General features: G+C 42.8%; 1 protein-coding gene across 3 annotated transcripts in view; it reads right to left on the bottom strand.

Annotated features, from left to right (window-relative positions):
* The window catches only part of ush2a (Usher syndrome 2A (autosomal recessive, mild)), a 1,282,968-nt gene that overhangs the window by 560,628 nt on the left and 699,774 nt on the right, over nucleotides 1–22,566 (bottom strand). The gene's annotated exons all lie outside the window — the stretch shown is intronic.

Here is a 22,566-nt window from a genome sequence, read left to right as displayed (position 1 = left end):
AAAGTGCAAAATCTTTTTCCTTGCTTCCTGAATATGACAACCCATGGAGAGGTGGAATGGAGGGATGACAAGGAGGAAACTGTAGTAAATTCAAATCATATGAAATATGTTTGACAGAATTGTTTATGTCGGAAAAATGAAATAATAAATCCTGCCCTAAATTTGATTAACTGACTTTCACAACTAGACAAGGTATAGGATCGTATCAATTAACATAGTATTGCATCTTCCAATATAGTATACACAAAAAATCAACCAATAACAAAAAATATACACCATACAAACTGTCTAATAATATATAACCATATATGCAACCTGCTTTGTGCAAGACCATCATTCTGTATTTTTTTCCACTTTAGCCATGCAAATTCAGATATAGCATTAATATTTCATAATTTGAATTTATTCTTTAATGAACCAGAGACTATAGATATTTTTTGTTGTTGTAGAGTACAGGAAGCAGCACTACAGGAAAAAAAAACAATCAGAAACCTTTGAATATTTACAGGAATAACAATGTTGAAAATTAAATAAAAACTGAAAAGTCCAGTCTGATGTAAATAGAATGTGTAAAATGTATATGGGCACAAAGTGCACATAAACTCAATCATCGAGATTAAAACAAATAATAAATAATATTGTAACTAAACATTTAAAAAACAATTATATTTTATTCATTTGTCCAAAAATTATTTTGCCTTCAAATGTAACTAATTAATAGGTACAGAAATACCAGATGGTTATTATTTTATTACAAATGACTATGCAAGGGACACAGTGGCAACACCCAAGAAGCTTTATGGCAGGATGATGGATGATTCGTCCAGCAGAAATCTATGTGGCTTCACAAATCACTCCATGAAAACACTATGGGCCAGAACCTCCACTTTTTTTGCTTGCTTAACGCCCACGTAATGCCCATTTTACCGCTGAAATGACAAATAATGCCCAGATATCGCCCATTTTGGCACAAAATGGAAACTGACGGGCTTTTTTAGGAGACTTATCGTCGAGCGCCATTTTCCCCATGGACTTAATGGCGAGAAAAATTATTACCGCCCGCCCACCTTTTTGGGGCGGAATCAGCAGAATGGGCGAATTGAACACCCATAATATCGCCCAGCGTTACTTTCTGCACGGAATTAACGCCAAAATTCAATATTAACACCCGCCCACTGTTTTTTGTCATAAAGAGCATATTTACCCAAACTAGTGGCAATGGAGATTGTCCATCGTCAATTTCACCACCTCGCACACATATCGCCGAGAATATCGTTCACTCAAAAAACCACCCACAAAAAGTGGAACTAACCAGAACGAACGCCAGCGGTGTGGCTGCATTTGTTAAATCCCACTCTTACATGAGGAGCTGATAGCGGAAAGATTTGCCTGAAAGAGCGCTGATGTGAGTGACAATGTTGACACACTGCTGTGTGTGCAGCTCAGACATCAATGGTGCCCATCACCTTGGTGCCAGTTAAAGTTTACATTGACTGATGTTAAGTTGTATTTAACCCTTTCATGGTAAGGAATCACCAGTCTGTAACGGTCCAGCTATCTGAGACAATGCGTAACAAGGTTATATTCAATAACTAAAGTTTAATATCAACGTTGGTCTGAAATCATAAGTATCACAGCCAATAACACCCAGCCCCCACCCACGCCCCACTTTTCCCACCATTGGCATAAATCACATGTTCAACATGCCCACCAACACACAATACAAAGGCAAAGCAGGAGCATGGTCCCCAACCCCCATACATTGCAACAAATTGCATACACCCAGATGGAGATTTAACACAGACATCACCTGCGCACATGCACCTCACTTTCCTTCCCCCCCTCTCCTTATCCCCACCTCTACCCCTTCCCCTCTTCGCTCCACAATGCCTGGCCGAGGAGCTCCTCAGGCTGTGCCTCATTGGGGGGGATGAAGGCAGATGCATTGCTTGCACGGGAATGGGAGCGGGGGGTGCCAATGGGGCAACATTCTCTGATGCGGAAGCAGGATCTTGGCCTTTGCTCTCATTTGTCATTCGCAGTGGTGGTGCAGAACCTAGGGGTGGAGTGCTGTGCCAGCAGTGTTCCTGGCTATGACATCCAGGGACTCCACCATGCGCGGAATGAACTCGGTCATGGTGGCCAGGTGTCGGGATATGCCCCCCAATGCTTCGATGAGCTGGTCACCAATGTCTACAGTTCTCCTGGACAACTGTACCATCTCTCCGCTGTCATGTTGCGCTCGTGGAACAGACCTGTCGCGCCCTGGAGGCCTCCGCAGGGTCGGCGCCATTCTGGGGACAAATGGGGTGCCCTGTGGAGAGGTGCCAGGGGCCGGAGTGGAGGCGGGAAACGTCCGGAGGACCACTAGATGGCCTTGGGTAGAATGGCTTCTGGAGCGTGGCGGTGCAGGTTCTTCGAAGTCTGTGCTCTCATCCATCGAGAACAGACCCAGCGGATTGACTGGTGACAATCGGAGCTCCTCAGCATCAGATGTAGTAGGATCGTCCGCTGATTCCTACCCCGCGCCCCCACCTTCTGGCCTCTGTGGCCTTGCCTGGGGCTGCACTGCTGGCTGAGCTGCAAGACACAAATGAGGTTATTAGAGGAGACGGGGGTGCTAGGGTGACAAGATGAGTCCAGCGCTACACACAGCATATGCACGACAAAAGCACCACCGCTCTTAAAATCATCGCAGACCTCACATTTCATGACCATCAACACATTGTGCATTGCAATAATTTTAATTAGGCCAGCATTATTTCTATGACACTTTTAGAAATCATCTATCATATATGATTGTTCGGATATGAGTTAGTGTGGCATCTATTGACTTTACATCACGCAACGGTGTAAGCTTTACTCACGTGGCATCACTTCAGGATCTGCAGATGCATCCACGGATGTCCGGGTGTGCTGCCCCACTCCTCCATCTCTGTGATGTCGCTGGGGACTGGTGGCCCCCCACCCGTTCGCCTCTGCAAGGACCTCATTGTCGCTAGCTCCTTCTGTGAAAGGTGACATGACGACATGGCCTGAGATCATTGCATGATATCATTGCTAGGTACTGTCACAGACACTGATACAACACATAACCGACAGATGTAATCATGATTATTATGATTATTATCTTTCTTTACCTAAAAACGTATGTATACCTTGACCGCAGGCTTTGAGTAAAACATTCCCAGTAAAAGTGCAAGACCTCACATCTGCTGATAGTCACTCATGACTGTTACAAATCAAATTATATAAATACATAAATACATGTAAATCAATGTAATACTTACTCTTGCGGATCCCACAAGGTCGTTCCATCGTTTGCGGCATTGGTTGCCCTCATGCACCTCGTTGGTTGCCGATGAGACCACCTCTGCTATCTCGGTCAATATCCACTGGTAGGCCTTTGGGGCGGGCTTCCCACGCCCTCTCTGTGTCAAATCACACCAGCATAACTCCACCTCCTGCAGGAGGGAGGCATTTGTCTCGTCTGAATACCTCCTGGCTCTTTTGCGGCTTCTAATGTGCTTCTCTCCCACCTCACTGCTCTCTCCAGCGTCAGTCTCCACAGCGTGCTGTGATGCCTCCTCCTCTCCCTCCATTATAGAGCAAATTCGGTCAAATATGTGGCTGGTAACAGCTAATTTTTGTTTGTCTACTTGCTGTGAAGCTCTAAAGTCTCCCTCCTTCCTCTCAAAGCAGCCACACCACACCCAGCTACGCCTTCAGTCCCTCTGAGCTCCCTCTCTCTCTGTCTCCACTTCTGCGCATGTCATGGTGACCCTTGAATCGCGGGACTCGAGCGTTGCCATGCCGTTGCTAAGGACGGCCACACTTTACAGCAGGTCAAAAAAATTTAGCGTTACCGCCCATTTGATATCCCTCGCGGTAACGCCCATTTACAAAAATGTAAACTAGGTGTTTTGAGAATGGGCGCGAAGCCGGCGATCTGAAAAATCTTTTTTATCGCCCACACCGGAAATAACGTCCATTTTTGGGCGATAAGCCCAAAAGTGGAGGTTCTAGCTCCAAAATTGTTCCCACTTCAAAAGCCGTTTCCCCCCCTCTGCCTTATACTTACTTTGTTTTGGGGAAACTAAGTAAAATAAACTGTTTATAGTTCCTATGAATTATCATATTCTGATAAGAATGGAATAAACTGCCCAAATGAATGTCAGCCAGTGGCTCATTTGAGTTAGAAGGTTGTGGGTTCAAATCCCACCCCAGAGACTTGAGCACAAAAATCAATGCAGTACTGAAGGATAGCTGCACTGTCGGAGGTGGCCTTTTTTGGGAGCAATGTTAAACCAACACCCCATCTACTCTCTCAGGTGGACGTCAAATCCCATGGCACTGTTTTGAAGAAGACCAGGGGAGTTATGCCCAGTGCCCTAGCCAATATTTATCCCTCAATCAACATCACTAAAACAGATTATCTGTCATTATCACATTGCTGTTTGCGGGAGTTTGCTGTGTGCAAATTAATTGCCCCATTTCCTACATTACAACAGTGATACACTTCAAAAGCATTTCATTGGCTGTAAAGCGCTTTGGGACATCCGGTGGTTGTGAAAGGCACTATATAAAAGCAAGGCACATGGAATTATCTCACATTTTTGACAGAAAACATGTCTATTTTATTATACATCCCATTCAGCTTTGTTGAAAATCTAAATGCACAAAATATTTATACAATCTACATCAGTGTATTAATATACAAAAAACATACGGACAGGAAAAGACCTATTGGTCCATTTAGCCTGTCCCACACAAATGTGATGTCTTGTGCATTACAATACATACTCTCCCAATCCCACCCCACCTGGAAGCCATATAGTCTTCTGGGATAAGCGAAAAACCAAATTAAAAAACGGGCCAATTAGGGGGAAAAATCTGGAAAGTTCCTCTCCGACTCCCCTAGCAGATCAAAACTAGTCCGGAGGCCACTGTGGCCTTGATTAATGTTAAACAATACCAACTTCTTATCTGAGATAATCTCTGCCCCAACCAAAAATAGGTCCAGTTCTCGCTTGAAGGAACTCAGCAAAAAATTCAGATAATTCTGTTTTACAATCAGATCTGCTTCAAATTTCAGTTCCATTTGCTTTAGCGAATTATGCTATTTCTATTGACACTGTAGTAAAAAATCTGACATTAGATTTAATGCCATGAATTGCTTCAAAGGGGACTTGTGTGCCGCTCAAGATCTTTAATTTCAGTGGCAGCAATGTTGGGTTTAATCCAGTACCTAATTATTCCTGGTTATGGTAATTGTTGATTTGAAATTAAACCTGAACTTCGATTTATCTATTTGCAGATCTACGGTCTTTATTGCAATTTCAAACCCTCTCTCTCTCTCTCTCTCTCTCTCTCTCTCAAGTGGACGGTCTTTCTTCAACCTAACTCAATCTTTCGTTAAACTCCACTCAAACTGATTTCAATTCGTGATTGCTCTTCTCTAGTTTGGCTTGGGTCCATCACCTTTATAATGACACAGAAGCAAAATACTGCAGATGCTGGAAATCTGAACTAAAAACAGAAAATCCTGGAAATACTCAGTAGTTCAGGCAACATCTGTGGAGAGAGAAACAAAGTTAAAAGTTTCAGGTTGATGATCTTTCACCAGAACTGGAAACATTGGAGATGTAACATGTCTTAAACAAGTACACAGGCACAGAAAGGGGGGAGGCGAGAAACGAACAAAAGGGAAGGTCTGTGATAGGGTGGAAGGTAGGAGAGATTAAATGACAAAAGGGATGCTGGTGCAAGGTAAAAGTGGATGGTAATGACACAAGTAAAGCAACAAAAGATGGGTCCAGAGGGTATAAATGGGTATAGCAGAGTCATTACCAACAGCTTTTGTCCGAAAAAATGGGAGCCGTGATTATGATATGAATTGTTGAACTCAATGTTGAGTCTGGAAGGCTGTAAAGTGCCTAATGGAAAAGTGAGGTGCTATTCCTCGAGCTTCCGTTGAGCTTCATTAGAACAGTGTAGGAAGCCAAGGACAGAGAGGTCAGATTGCGAGTGGGGTGGAGAATTGAAATGACAGGCGACTGGAAGCTCAGGGTCATGCTTGCGGACTGAACAGAGGTGTTCCACAAAGCGATTACCCAATCTGCATTTCGTCTCCCCAATGAGCAGCAAATACAGTATAATAAATTGAAAGAAATACAAGTAAATCGCACCCCGTCAGAACCATGATAGGGTTATTCCTTTCCTCACCTTCCACCCCACCAGCCTTCACATTCAACAGATCATCCTCTGCCACTTCTGCCACCTCCAGCATGATTCCACCACCAAACCCATGTTCCCCTCTCCTCTTTCAGCATTCCGAAGGGACCATTCCCTCCTCCACATCCTGGTCCACTCTATCATCCCCTCCCCTTCCCACGGCACTTCCCCGTGAAAGCGCATGAGATGCAACATCTGCCCATTTCACCTCCTCCCTTCCTACCCTCTAGGGCTCCAAACATTCCTTCCAGGTGAAACAGCAATTTATTCATAATTCTTTCACTTTAGTATACTGTATTCGTTGCTCATGATACAGTCTCCTTTACATTGGAGAGACCAAATGCAAATTGGGCGATAGCTTTGTGGAACACCTCTGTTCAGTGACCCAGAGCTTATGGTTGCCTGTCATTTTAATTCTCTGCCTCACTCCCACTCTGACCTCTCTGCCCTCCGCCTCCTACACTGGTCTAATGAAGCTCAACAGAAGCTCGAGGAACAGCACCTCTGGACAGTCTTCTGGACTCAACATTAAGTTCAACAATTTCAGATCATAACCACCACTCCCATTTTTTTGGACAACAGCTGTTGGTAATGATTCTGCTATTGCCATTTACACCTCAGCTAGATCCATCCTTTGTTTCTTTAACTTGCCCCATTACCATCCCCTTTTGCCTTGCATCATCATCCCTTTAGTCTTTTAATCTCTTCTGCTTTCCACCCTATCTCTGACCTTCCCTTTTGTTCTTTCCTTCCATCAACCCTTTCACTGCCTTTGTACTTGCCTAAAACCTGTTACATCTCTAACTTTTTCCAGTTCTGATGAAAGGTCATCGACCTGAAACGTTAATTTTGTTTCTCTCTCCACAGATGCTGCCTGACCTGCTGAGTACTTCCAGCATTTTTTGTTTTTATTACCTTTATAATTTTATTCATTCAGTCTCTACCCAGAGTACTTAAGGAGGTGGCCTTGGAAATAGCGGATGCATTGACAGTCATTTTCCAACATTCCATTGACTCTGGATCAGTTCCTATGGAGTGGAGGGTAGCCAATGTAACCCCACTTTTTAAAAAAGGAGGGAGAGAGAAAACAGGGAATTATAGACCGGTCAGTCTGACCTCAGTAGTGGGTAAAATGATGGAATCAATTATTAAGGATGTCATAGCAGTGCATCTGGAAAATGGTGACATGATAGGTCCAAGTCAGCATGGATTTGTGAAAGGGAAATCATGCTTGACAAATCTTCTGGAATTTTTTGAGGATGTTTCCAGTAAAGTGGACAAGGGAGAACCAGTTGATGTGGTATATTTGGACTTTCAGAAGGCTTTCGACAAGGTCCCACACAAGAGATTAATGTGCAAAGTTAAAGCACATGGGATTGGGGGTAGTGTGCTGACGTGGATTGAGAACTGGTTGTCAGACAGGAAGCAAAGAGTAGGAGTAAACGGGTACTTTTCAGAATGGCAGGCAGTGACTAGTGGGGTGCCGCAAGGTTCTGTGCTGGGGCCCCAGCTGTTTACATTGTACATTAATGATTTAGACGAGGGGATTAAATGCAGTATCTCCAAATTTGCGGATGACACTAAGTTGGGTGGCAGTGTGAGCTGCGAGGAGGATGCTATTAGGCTGCAGAGTGACTTGGATAGGTTAGGTGAGTGGGCAAATGCATGGCAGATGAAGTATAATGTGGATAAATGTGAGGTTATCCACTTTGGTGGTAAAAACAGAGAGACAGACTATTATCTGAATGGTGACAGATTAGGAAAAGGGAAGGTGCAACGAGACCTGGGTGTCATGGTACATCAGTCATTGAAGGTTAGCATGCAGGTACAGCAGGCGGTTAAGAAAGCAAATGGCATGTTGGCCTTCATAGCGAGGGGATTTGAATACAGGGGCAGGGAGGTGTTGCTACAGTTGTACAGGGCCTTGGTGAGGCCACACCTGGAGTATTGTGTACAGTTTTGGTCTCCTAACTTGAGGAAGGACATTCTTGCTATTGAGGGAGTGCAGCGAAGATTCACCAGACTGATTCCCGGGATGGCGGGACTGACCTATCAAGAAAGACTGGATCAACTGGGCTTGTATTCACTGGAGTTCAGAAGAATGAGAGGGGACCTCATAGAAACGTTTAAAATTCTGACGGGTTTAGACAGGTTAGATGCAGGAAAAATGTTCCCAATGTTGGGGAAGTCCAGAACCAGGGGTCACAGTCTGAGGATAAGGGGTAAGCCATTTAGGACCGAGATGAGGAGAAACTTCTTCACCCAGAGAGTGGTGAACCTGTGGAATTCTCTACCACAGAAAGTTATTGAGGCCAATTCACTAAATATATTCAAAAGGGAGTTAGATGAAGTCCTTACTACTCGGGGGATCAAGGGTTATGGCGAGAAAGCAGGAAGGGGGTACTGAAGTTTCATGTTCAGCCATGAACTCATTGAATGGCGGTGCAGGCTAGAAGGGCTGAATGGCCTGCTCCTGCACCTATTTTCTATGTTTCTATGTTTCTATGACCCTAATGCACTTGACATTGGGAAGAATAGAGGTGAAATGGAAGCCATCCACCCACCTTCTTTACTTGTTTTTGTCCATTTTATGCTATGCATGCCCTCTTAAAAGCATATAATATACTGCAGTTAATAATTTGGTTTATTTGATTTATAGATGCTTCTGAACTGTTCTCTACTGGAAGGAATACACAGATAGGACGACTACTCAGAGCTCTAACAACTTGCAGCCATTCTCCAGTTCACCTCATTTGACTCCCAGGTGTTGAGATATTTTCCATTAGGCAAAATGATGTTATCATACTTCAGTTTGATACCAAATTTATTGCCTGGTGTGATAACATTGTGACCAGATTTACTTCTCTCTTCCCAATCCTGCAGTAAATCTGCCATATTCAGGTGCTTTATGGCTGGATTGCCTGCTGCACCGAATGGAAATTGTAAAAGCAGGTTTTCTTTCTGTGCAGTAGTTGTCAGCAAATTTGAAAATATTTTTTATATATATATTCTCTTTCTATCAAGTTATAGAGCTAAATATTCATAGTGGCTTCCTGACTCAACGATGAAAGAAGCAGTAATTGAGGTCAATACAGCCTGTGAATTTAATACTTAATACCCACTTTGGGAATTTTTAAAATGGAGGCCAGAGTCACGTCCAGAGAGGTTAAAAGCAACTCATGTGACATAATAGAAAGTATTAAAATACTCTTGTGTGTTTGTGATAATCCTCAATTAAACTCATTTTTTTCTGAAAATAATTTATTATAAATGATTTATTATAAACTGAATATAAATTTCGAAACAATGTAATTACAAAATTTAGCTCGCTGATGATGAGATCTTTATAGCCGAATCATAACTTCATTGTACATTGAAAAACTTGGCATTCCACTATTCTGTATTTATATCTGTAAATGGAATTGCATATATAGACAAATAAAAAGCCAATAAAGCCACTTTACAACATTTTGAATTATGTGACCAGTCTCACAAATATGCTTTTTCTTGTGCAAAAACCTGGACATGTACAGTTTTTCAAACGAATTGCTTAACCTAATCATTTGACTATCATTTAACTGTTGTGCAAGCTAGTCATTTGAAATATTCTATCTACGTTAAGTATTGTAAAAAGTAAATGTATTTTATATGCTTGCAATGACATTATAATACAGCAGGTGCAAAAAATATTCAACATTGGTTATATTTGTTTATTCTGCAAAATCGCCACTTCTGTCAGTGTTATTACCAAACAGTGTGACCGAACTAGTTCTGTGAATGTAGAAATCTGAACAATGTATTAACTTTACTTATTTTGTTAAGGTCATTAGCAGCTAACCAGATAGCTTTAATTATAACATAATTAGCAATTCCAAGCAGATGTGAAGCATACAGCCCCTACCTTTGCAGAAATACGCTCTACTTAACTATTTACACACCCACGCTGCCATAATTCAGATGATCACTTAAATTATATATTGCTGGATAGATATATCCATAAATAAATGTGCACTTATTTTAAGTGTTGAAAGGATTTTAACTCACTCCATCTGTCAGAAACTGGACGGAATGGGAATTAAACAGTGCGGTACTTTTTGCAACTTTCTGCTTCAACTTTGGGTGGTTGAAATTCAGGCAGGGAAGGCCTCCTCGTAGGACTGCTCCTGGGCATGGCCAAGGTGGCCATCAGCCGGTCCAGGCAGCGGGTGGTCGAGGAGGTCATTCAGCCTGACTGCCTGCCTCTCTTCTGCGGTTACATCAGAGCCAGGGTGTCCCTGGAGAAGGAGCAAACGGTGTCTACCGGTACGCTCGCGGCCTTCCATGAGAGGTGGGCGCCGGAGGGACTGGAGTGCATCATTACCCCCGGCAACCAAATTTTAATTTGATTTTATTGTCTAAAGTTTAATTTGTTTAATTTGCCGATTTTAGTGCCCCCTGCCCCCCTTTTTAGCCAGGGGACACTTGTATAATTTGTGTGTTGGTGCCCTCAAAAAAAAAACCAAAAAAGGGGCACTGGAAAAAATGTATTTTGGAGTGTGACCCCCCTTGCAGGGGGCATTTGTTTAAAGTGCACAACTAAGGTAGTTGAGATTCAGGCAGAAGCCTCATAAATATATGCAAATCAGGATCATATGACTTAGATAGGCCCCGAGGCAATCTAAAGGTCCACTGGCCAGAATGTCTGCTGTGGACACTACGACCTCTGCTGGAGCAGAAGCGGAGGCCCCAAAAGCTAAGTCCAAAACTTATTCTTATGGGGCCAGAAGGAAATGGAGTGACTTACCTGAGTACCAGTGGGCGACCTCCAGACCACCCAATCTTAGCGGGGTGACAGCTGGCCAAGTGCTTCTTTACGCCCATTTTGTGAATGAGGCTCAACTGTTAAAATTGACCGGGCCTCCCATGGTAACTCCTGGTGGGAAGCCAGGCTCCTCTTCCATGATTTCCACCCGGGAGCTAGAATCTCTGTTATAGTTGCCTGATGCACTGAGGATTATTTTGTTCATTTGATAATCCACTTTAATTTTCTTTTTAGTGATCTGAGCAAACCTAAGGCATGGCATTTCATTTTACTGTGTCTTTCTTTCCTTCTTACTGGTTTTTAATTATACTGCTCAATTTAACAGTCTCTCCTTAGCAGTCACCAGGATCAACCATATCCTGCCTACCTCTAGATATTGCAAATAATTGTTTGGATTAGAATAATGGGGAAAATATATGCAACAGGAAATCTTATTTTGGATTAGTTACCCTATTGGAGCAGAATAATTTGATATTCAATTTGGAAGCAAACAAATTCATTTCTGGAATCCCCAAGTCATTTCAATAGCTTACCAACTGCATCGCAATGTGGTGCCCTTTCATAGAATAAATTTTATGACCATGAACACAATTAGTCATTGTAGTGAAAATGCCCTGAATAGAATAACCTTCAACTACATATTTTGCAGGCACCATGGCAAAGGGAAGATAGAAGACATTGCCAGACATTGTGCCACTCTTAAAACTGGGATCCTGTTATTCCAATAGCAAGTGGATAGCACTAATGTAATTTATTGTAATTGACATAGGTTTCTAACAGTGGTAAACAATTAATGCTGGTTAATCAATTAAGTCAGTTATTGGGGATAGATCCAATTGAATTAAGTCATACTATATATTGTGAACTTTGAAACAGTGTGCAGCATCAATGATCTACATAGGATATACGATACAGAAACAGGAACAGGTCAGTTGGCCCAACCAGTCCATGCTGGCATTTATGCTCCACTCAAACCTGTCTTTCCTCATCTAAATCTATCAGCATAACCCTCTATTCCCTTCTCCCTCATATGCTTGTATAGCCTCCCCTCAAATGCATCTATACTATTTGCTTCAAACACTCCCTGTGATAGCAAGTTCCACATTCTCACCACTAAAGAAATTTCTTCTGAATTCTCTATTGGATTTCTTGGTGACTATCGTATATTGATGGCCTCTAGTTATGCTCTTCCCCACAAGTGGAAACACTCTCTCTGTATCCACTCTATCAAAATTTTTCATAATTTTAAAGACCTCTATTAGGACACCCGTCAGCCTTCATTTTTCAAGAGAAAAGAGACCCAGGCAGTTCATCCTTTCCTGATATGTATACCCTCGCATTTCTGGTATCATCCTTGTAAATCTTCTCTGCACTCTCTCCAGTACCTCTATATCCTTTTTATAATATGGCGACCAGAACTGTTTGCAGTACTTTAAGTGTGGTTTAACCAAGGTTCGAAGCAGGTTTAGCATAACATCCTACTTTTCAATTCTATATCTCCAGAAATAAACCCGAGTGCTTGGTTTGCTTTTTTTATGGCCTTGCTAACCTGTGTCAAAACCTTTAGTGATTTGTGTATTTGTACTCCGAGATCCTTTTGTTCCTCTACCCCACCGAGACTCGCACCCTCCAAGTAATAAGTGACCTCCCTGTTTTTCCTACCAAAATGTAATACCTCACATTTATCTGTGTTGAACTTCGTTTGCCAATTATATACCTATTCTGCAAGTTTATTAATGACCTCTTGTAATTTGTTGCAATCCTCCTCAGTATTGACTATCGCCCCCAATTTGGAATCATCCGCAAATTTAGAAATTGTGTTTTTTTGATTCCAAAGTCTAAATCATTAATATAAATTGTGAACAGCAGTGGTCCCAGCACTGATCCTTGTGGAACACCACACTGGAGTGCATTGTCACCCCCGGCAACCAACTTTTAATTTGATTTTATGTTTTAAAGTTTAATTTGTTTTAATTGCCGGGTTCTTCGTGTCCCCCTCCCCTTTTATAGGGGGCACTTGAAAAAATATATGGTTTTAATGCCCCCCCAAAATAATTTTTTTTTAAAAACCCACAAACCCCCCCCCCCCCAAAAAAATCAAAAAAAAACATTTATTAGAAAAAGGGGCAGTTAAGTGTCTGGAGTGTCCCCCAGATCGGGGGGCACTTGATCTAATGTCTATTTTGTTCCCCCCACAAAAGAGTTGTGGAACACCTCTACCCACCTTCTACCACTCTGAATAGCTAGCCTTTTATCTCTACTCTCTGCTTTCTGTCTTGAAGCCAGCTTGCTAACCATTCTGCTACTTGTCCCCTTACTCTGCATTCTCTGACCTTATTCATCAGTCTATTATGGGGTACCTTATCGAAGGTCTTTTAAATATATAGATAAATTACATCTACTGCATTACCATTGTCTACTCTCTGCTATCTCTTCAAAAATTCGATGAGGTTATTCAAACAAGGTTAGCTATCCACCAGTCCTCTGGCACTACACCTTTTTCTAATGAATTATGAAATATGCGTAGAAATGAAACATAGAAACATAGGGCCCAAGTTTTGGGCCACGCCTAGAACGTCGCAGCCCCGACCTGGACGCTCGTTTGTCGCGCCACAAAGTGCGCCTAAAAAAAACTTGCCTATTCTCCAGCTCCCTGCAGGTCCTCTGGAGCTGGGCGCGTGCAGCACGAGCTGTAGGGGGCGGAGCTAGGCCCCTGCGCTAAAAACAGTGCCGGGACCTCTGCACAGTGGGCGCGCATGTGCAGTAGCTCCAGGTGCCCAAAACTGTGTGGGAGGGGCCCGAAGCACGCAGCCCCTAGCCCTGGTCAAATGGCCTCACTGGAGCTGCGTGGATAAGGCTGCCTCCCACGCCCAGCTCCTGCTTCCTCCCGACCCGACTCAACTCCCGCTCCAACCCCCCACCCACCCCCCCCCGGCACCGGACCCGACCCCGACCCCAACCCCGACCCCAACCCCGACACCGACCTGACTCCCGCTCCCCACCCCGCCTCCGGACCAGACCCGACCCGCGCTCCCCACCCCCGACCTGACCTCCCTCTCCTTGCCCCCCCCCCCCTGACCCGAACCGACCCGACCCGACCCGACCTCCCTCCCACCACCCCCCCGACCCGACCTCCCGACACCGCCCCCCCCACCCGGACCCGACCCGACCCAATCTGACCTCCCTCCCCCGCCCCCGACACGAACCGACCCGACCTCCCTCTACCATTTGCCTTCTTCACCGCCTACTGTACCTGCATGCCAACTTTCAATGACTGATGAACCATGACACCCAGGTCTTGTTGCACCTCCCCCTTTCCTAATCTGCCGCCATTCAGATAATATTCTGCCTTTGTGTTTTTGCACCCAAAGTGGATAACCTCACATTTATCCACATTATACTGCATCTGCTATGCATTTCCCCATACACCTAACCTGTCCAAGTCACACTGCAGCCTTTTTGGTCCTCCTCACAGCTCACACCGCCACACAGTTTAGAGTCATCTGCAAACTTGGAGATATTACACTCAACTCCTTCATCTAAATCATTAATGTATATTGTAAAGAGCTGTGGTCCCAGCACTGAGCCTTGCGGTACTCCACTATTCACTGCCTGCCATTCTGAAAAGGACCCGTTTATCCCGACTCTCTGCTTCCTGTCTGCCAAATAGTTCTCTATCCACGTCAGTACATTACCCCCAATGTGTTTTGATTTTGCACACCAATCTCTTGTGTGGGACCTTGTCAAAAGCCTTTTGAAAGTCCAAATACACCACATCCACTGGTTCTCCCTTGTCCACTCTACTAGTTACATCCTCAAAATTCTAGAAGATTTGTCAAGCATGATTTCCCTTTCATAAATCCATGCTGACTTGGACCGATCCTGTCACTGCTTTCCAAATGCACTGCTATTTCATCTTTAATAATTAATTCCAACATTTTCCCCACTACTGATGTCAGGCTAACCGATCTATAATTACCCGTTTTCTCTCTCCCTGCTTTTTTAAACAGTGGTATTACATTAGCTACCCTCCAGTCCATAGAAACTGATCCAGAGTCGATAGACTGTTGGAAAATGATCCCAATGCATCCACTATTTCTATGGCCACTTCCTTAAGTACTCTGGGATGCAGACTATCAGGCCCTGGGGATTTATCGGCCTTCAATCCCATCAATCTTCCTAACACAATTTCCCACTTTATAAGGATATCCTTCAGTTCCTCCTTCTCACTAGACCCTTGGTCCCCTAGTATTTCCGGAAGATTATTTGTGTCTTCCTTCTTGAAGACAGAACCGAAGTATTTGTTTAACTGGTCCGCCATTTCTTTGTTCCCCATTATAAATTCACCTGAATCTGACTGCAAGGGACCTACGTTTGTTTTCACTAATCTTTTTTTCTTCAAATATGTATAGAAGCTTTTGCAGTCAGTTTTTATGTTCCCAGCAAGCTTCCTCTCATACTCCATTTTCCCCCTCCTAATTAAACCCTTTGTCCTTCTCTGCTGTATTACAAAATTCTCCCAGTCCTCAGTTTTGCTGCTTTTTCTGGCCAATTTATATGCCTCTTCTTTAGATTTAACACTATCCTTAATTTCCCTTGTTAGCCACGGTTGAGCCACCTTCCCCGTTTTATTTTTACTCCAGACAGTGATGTACAATTGTTGAAGTTCATCCATGTGATCTTTAAATGTTTGCATTGCCTATCCACCGTCAACCCTTTAAGTATCACTCACTAGTCTATTCTAGCCAATTCACGTCTCATACTATTGAAGTTACCTTTCCCCAAGTTCAGGACCCTAGTCTCTGAATTAACTGTGTCACTCTCCATCTTAATAAAGAATTCTATCATATTATGGTCACTCTTCCCCAAGGGGCCTCGCACAACAAGGTTGTTAATTAGTCCTTTCTCATTACACATCACCCAGTCTAGGATGGCCAGCCCGCTAGTTGTTTCCTCGACATATTGGTCGCGAAAACCATCCCTAATACACTCCAGGAAATCCTCCTCCACCGCATTGCTACCAGTTTGGTTAGCCCAGTCAATATGTAGATTAATGTCGCCCATGATACCTGCTGTACCTTTATTGCACGTATCCCTAATTTCTTGACTCTGCTATCTCTTCCTTAGATTCTTTTAAAATGCGTAGATGCAATCCATCCGGACCAGGGGTTTTATCCCCTTTTGAGTTTGCTTAATGTATTTAATATATCCCCTCTTTTTAGTTTAAATGTACTTATCTCAGCACTAATCTCATCATCCGTCATGTCCACCTGTTCTAAATCATACCAATCCATGTTTTAACAATGCTGATAGACTAAACGTAATGCTGAAAAACCTACAGAAATGTCAATGACACTAGTTGCAGGAACAATTATGGTGTCTGAAAAGAAGAATGGAAGATAGGGGCACAGACGAGGAACTTAATGTACAGGCCTACAGCCTTCACTCAGTGGTAGCACTCTTGCCTCTGTATCAGATCGTTGTGGTTTCAAGCCCCACTCCAAAGACTTGAGCTCATAATCTGGGCTGGCACTTCAGTGCAGTACTGAAGGAATGCTGCACTGTCAGAGGGTACCATCTTTCAAACGAGATGTTAAACTGAGGCCCACCAGCTCTCATATGGACGTAAATGATCTCTCAGCACTATTCTAAGAAGGGCAGGGGAGTTCTCAAAGTGTCCTGACCTATATTTATCTCTCAACCAACGTCATCATAAACAAATTATCTGGTCAATTATTTAATTGCTGTTTGCGGGACCCTGCTATGTTCAAATCTTTTAAAATTCGTTCTTGGGATATAGTTATCACTAACAAGACCAGCATTTATTGCTCATCCTTAGTTACCCTTGAGAAGATGGTGGTGAGTCACCTTTTTGACCCGCTCTAATCTGTACAGATCCTCCAAACCGAAAGAAAAATCGTTTCACTGGTGCTATTTGCTCAACTACTACCCAGCAATTGCCCACAAAATGCTATCTCCTGCTTTTACCAGTATAAGGGTTAATATAAATGTTAAATTAAACATTTAAAAATAAAAAGTCATCCACAAACATTAAAAAATAGTTGATGTAAATTTTAATAGTTAATGTAAAATTTAAGATTAAAATTATTTAAAATTATTTTTCATTTTAAATTTTTTATTATAAATGCTTCATTAAAGGGACTTTTAATTAAATGTGAACATGGGAACATTTATATTTAGTCCAGTTGTGTAAATTATTTAATTAATTGAGAATTCCTCATATGCTAATGCAGATTCCGTTCGTAAATGGAATCCCCATAAGCATATGAGGAATCCTCCTTTCTGATAGGAGGACCTGGCCCACGTGATCCCAGAGATGCTTCCGAGCCGCCTGCATCCCTGGGATCCGTGGGCCTTTACGCTGCCGTATGCTTGCAGACCCAGGAGCCGAAGTCTCCGAAGCTTGGGCGCTACAAGGTAGGTTTGGATTTCTTTTCAGATCAGAAGCGTACTCTGAATGTACACCTCCGACCACAAATATATGTCCAAGTCAGGATCATGTGTGCTTTGGAGGGTAACTTGGAGGTGATGGTGTTCCCATGCGACTGCTGGCCTTGACCTTCTAGGTGGTAGATTTCGGGGGTTTGGGAGGTGCTGTTGAAGAAGCTTTGGCGAATTGCTGCAGTGCAATTGGCTGCTGTATTTCCAAAATTGCAACAGTAACTACACTTCAAAAATACTTAATTGGTTGTAAAGTGGTTTGGAACATCCTGAGGTTATGAGAGGCACTAAATAAATGCAAGCTCCTTTTTTTCTGTACAGGACCTTATTTTGAAAAGCGGAGCATTCATAGGTTTTGGATCACCAGAGAGGTTATCACTGAGATATGTGAAATGTTGACTTTAACATTAGAAGGATCCCCGTTGACATTAACTACTCTGACTGTAGCTGTTAAACTCACAGCAGGCCCTGATAAGTGGTGAGGGTGCAGGGAAGCGTGGTAGCATGGGGAAAACTCGGCAATACCGGGGATGTGGAGGGAAGCAACAACAACTTGCATTTATATAGCACATTTAACATAGCAAAACGCCCCAAGTCACTTCAAAAGTGTGTTAGCCATCAAAATTTGACACTGAGCCCACTACAAGCAGGCGGAGAGCTCATGAATACATGTAAATTGAGGTCCGATGAATCAAATAGGACCTCAATGTCACTTTTACGTGAAATCACAATACTCACGTTCAGTGCTCAACCTGCCAGTAAAACCTAGCTGGATTGTTCTCTCAGAACTACTGAAGCAGTATTTAAAGGGGAATTCAACAACAACAATTTGCATGTAATAGTGCCTTTAACACAGTAAAGCATCCCAAGGCGCTGAAGCAGAGTCGGATTCAAATCCTGCCCAATTTAATGGCTACGTTTCCTCCATTTCAATGCTGGGTTTCCTGAGCAGTGGGAAACCTCACCAACAACTGTTAAATTTAAATCAGGCTCACAATTGCACTGCAGAAGCTTGCTTTAGATACATTAATGAAGTGTCCTGCCTCTTCAAGGTGAAACACTCACACGACATGCTACCCATTGCCGTTAAAATGGCAGCAGGCATGTTGGCGGGGAGTTGGGGACGTGTCCCTGTTTCTTAATTTTTAACTCCTCTCCTGCCTTCCATGTGGAGTTTAATATTGAGGTCTATGAAACAATCTGATGGTTTACATTAATTGTAATGTTTCCAATTCTGAAAATATGTTAATAATTTGTGAAGGTCAGAAAATGATCCTCATGTTCATTGTCAAATTCCTGGGACAATGCATGATCAGAATGGCAGGCAGTGACAAGTGGAATGCCGCAGGGCTCAATGCTAGGACCCCAGCTCTTCACAATATACATCAATATACAGCTGTGAGGAGGACGCTAAAAGGCTGCAGGGTGACTTAGACAGGTTAGGTGAGTGAGCAAATGCATGGCAGATGCAGTATAATGTGGATAAATGTGAGGTTATCCATTTTGGGGGGCAAAAACGCAAAGACAGAATATTATCAAAATGGTGGCAGATTAGGAAAAGGAGAGTTGCAACGAGACCTGGGTGACATGGTTCATCAGTCTTTGAAAGTTGGCATACAGGTCCGGAAGGCGGTAAAGAAGGCAAATGGTATGTTGGCCTTCATAGCTAGGGGATTTGCGTATAGGAGCAGGGAGGTCTTACTGCAGTTGTACAGGGCCTCCCCTGGAATATTGTGTTAGTTTTGGTCTCCTAATCTGAGGAAGGACGTTCTTGCTATTGAGGGAGTGCAACGAAGGTTCACCAGACTGATTCCCGAGATGGCTGGACTGAAATATGAGGAGAGACTGGATCAACTGGGCCTTTATACACTGGAGTTTAGAAGAGTGAGAGGGGATCTCATAGAAACATACAAGATTCTGACGGGACGGGACAGGTTAGATGTGGGTAGATTGTTCCTGATGTTGGGAAAGTCCAGAACCAGGGGACACAGTCTTAGGATAAGGGGTAGGCCATTTAGGACTGAGATGAGGAGAAACTTCTTCACTCAGAGAGTTCTTAACCTGTGGAATTCCCTACCTCAGAGAGTTGTTGATGCCAGTTCATTGGATATATTCAAGAGGGAGTTAGATATGGCCCTTGCAGCTAAGGATATCAAGGGGTATCGAATGAAAGCAGGAAGGGGTTACTGAGCTGAATGATCAGCCATGATCTTATCGAATGGTGGTGTAGGCTCGAAGGGCCGAATGGCCTACTCCTGCACCTATTTTCTATGTTTCTACGTTTCTATGACTTCATCCTCAGTTATTTTCATATGCCTACTTTATTTGATCAGTAAAAGCCAGCTACAAAGCTAGCTCATGATGAGTTATAGCTAATGTGCCTGTAGAATTAATGCATACAAAGTAATACATTTCATTATGAAACACACCTTTGGTTTGTTCAGTGCCTTGACAACGCTTGTAGAATAAATAATATGAAGTCTGTAAAATCTTTGTAGTAAAGTAGAACATAAGAACATAAGAAATAGGTGCAGGAATAGGCCATTTGACCCTTCGAGCCTTCCCCGCCATTTAATAAGATCATGGCTGATCTGATCATGGACTTAGCTCCACTTCCCTGCCCATTCCTCATAACCCTTTATTCCCCTATCGCTCAAAAATCTGTCTATCTCCGCCTTAAATATATTCAATGACCCAGCCTTCACAGCTCTCTGGGGCAGAGAATTCCACAGATTTACAACCCTCTAAGAGAAGAAATTCCTCCTCATCTCAATTTTAAATGGGCGACCCCTGTCCCCTAGTTTTTCCCCTATGAGGCGAAACATCCTCTCTGCATCCACCTTGTCGGGCCCCCTCAATATGTTATACGTTTCGATAAGATCACCTCTCATTCTTCTGAACTCCAATGAGTATAGGCCCAACCTACTCAACCTATCTTCATAAGTCAACCCCCTCATCTCTGGAATCAACCTAGTGAACCTTCTCTGAACAGCCTCCAATGTAAATATATACTTCCTTAAAAACGGAGAACAAAACTGTACACAGTACTCACGGTGTGGACTCACCAATACCCTGTACAATTGTAGCAGGACCTCTCTGCTTTTATACTCTATCCCCCTTGCAATAAAAACCAACATTCCATTTGCCTTCCTGATTACTTGCTGTACCTGCATACACATGTTATTGTTTCCTGCTGTACTGCAGTACTTTGCAATTTTCCTCCCTTTAAATTATAATTTTCTTTTCTAATTTTTCTGTTGAAGTAGATAACCTCACATTTTCCCACATTGTACTCCATCTGCCAAATTTTTGCCCACTCACTTAGCCTGTCTATATCCCTTTGCAGATTTGTTGTGTCCTCCTCACAATTTGCTTTCCCACCCATCTTTGTATCATCAGCAAACTTGGCTACATTACTCTCAGTCCCTTCATCCAAGTCATTCATATTGATTGTAAATAGTTGAGGCCCCAACATCGATCCCTACAGCACCTGCCAACCGGAAAATGACCCATTTGTCCCGAATCTCTGTTTTCTATCAGTTAGCCAATCCTCTATCCATGCTAATATATTACCCCCAACCCCGTGAACTTTTATCTTATGCAGTAACCTTTTACGTGGCTCCTTATCAAATGCCTTCTGGAAATCCAAACACACCACATCCACTGGTTCCCCCTTATCCACCCTGCTTGTTACATCCTCAAAGAACTCCTGCAAATTTGTCAAACACAATTTCCCTTTCAATAAAACCATGCTGACTCTGCTTGATTGAATTATGCTTTTCCAAATGTCCTGCTGCTGCTTCCTTAATAATGGACTCCAGCATTTTCCCAAAGACAGATGTTAGGCTAACCGATCTATAATTTCCTGCTTTCTGTCTGCCTCCTTTTTTAAATAGGGGCGTTACATTTGCGGTTTTCCAATCCGCTGGGACCTCCCCAGAATGCAGGGAATTTTGGTAGATTACAACCAATGCATCCACTATCTCATTAGCCACTTCTTTTAGGACCCTAGGATGCCAGCCATCAGGTCCAGGGGACTTGTCCGCCTTTAGTCCCATTATTTTACCGAGTACTACTTTTTAATGATAGTGATAGTATTTAGTTCCTCCGTCCCTATAGCTCCTTGATTATCCACTATTGGGATGTTTTTAGTGTCTTCTACCATGAAGACTGATACAAAATATTTGTTCAAAGTTTCTGCCATTTCCCTGTTCCCCATTATTAATTCCCCAGTCTTATCCTCAAGGGGACTAACATTTACTTTAGCCACTCTTTTCCTTTTTATGTACCTGTAGAAACTCTTACTATCTGTTTTTATATTTCGTGCTAGTTTACTTTCATAATCTATCTTCCCTCTCTTTATTATTTTTTTAGTTGTTCTTTGCTGGCTTTTAAAAGTTTCCCAATCCTTTGGCCTCCCAGTAGTCTTGGCCACATTGTATGCCCTTGTTTTCAATTTGATACCATCCCTTATTTCCTTAGTTAATCACGGATGGTTATCCCTTCTCATTGGGATATATTTTTGTTGAGAGTAATGAAATATCTCCTTAAATGTCTGCCACTGCTCAACAACCGTCCCACACTTTAATCTATTTTTCCAATCCACTTTAACCAACTCTGCCTACATACCTTTCTAGTCTCCTTTATTTAAGCTTTGGACACTGGCTTGAGATCCAACTTTCTCACCCTCCAACTGAATTTGAAATTCAACCATGTTATGGTCACTCTTTCATAGAAGATCCCTTACTAGGAGATCGTTTATTAATCCTGCCTCATTACACATTACCAGATCTAAGATAGCTGATCCCTGGTTGGTTCCGCAACTTACTGTTCAAGGAAACTATCCCAGATACACTCTATGAACTCTTCCTCAAGGCTACCCTGGCCAATTTTCTTTTTCCAATCAATGTGAAGGTTAAAATCACCCATGATTATTGCCATTCCTTTTTTACAAGCCTCCATTATTTCTTGATTTATGCTCCGTCCAACAGTTTAGCTACTGTTAGGTGGCCTATAGACTATGCCCACCAGCGACTATTTCCCCTTATTATTCCTTATCTCCACCCAAA

Source organism: Pristiophorus japonicus, chromosome 9 (genome assembly GCF_044704955.1).
Source record: "Pristiophorus japonicus isolate sPriJap1 chromosome 9, sPriJap1.hap1, whole genome shotgun sequence".
Lineage (NCBI taxonomy): Eukaryota > Metazoa > Chordata > Chondrichthyes > Pristiophoridae > Pristiophorus > Pristiophorus japonicus.
The sequence above is the reverse complement of the archived record's forward strand: the minus strand, read 5'-3'. Positions and strand labels throughout refer to the sequence as shown.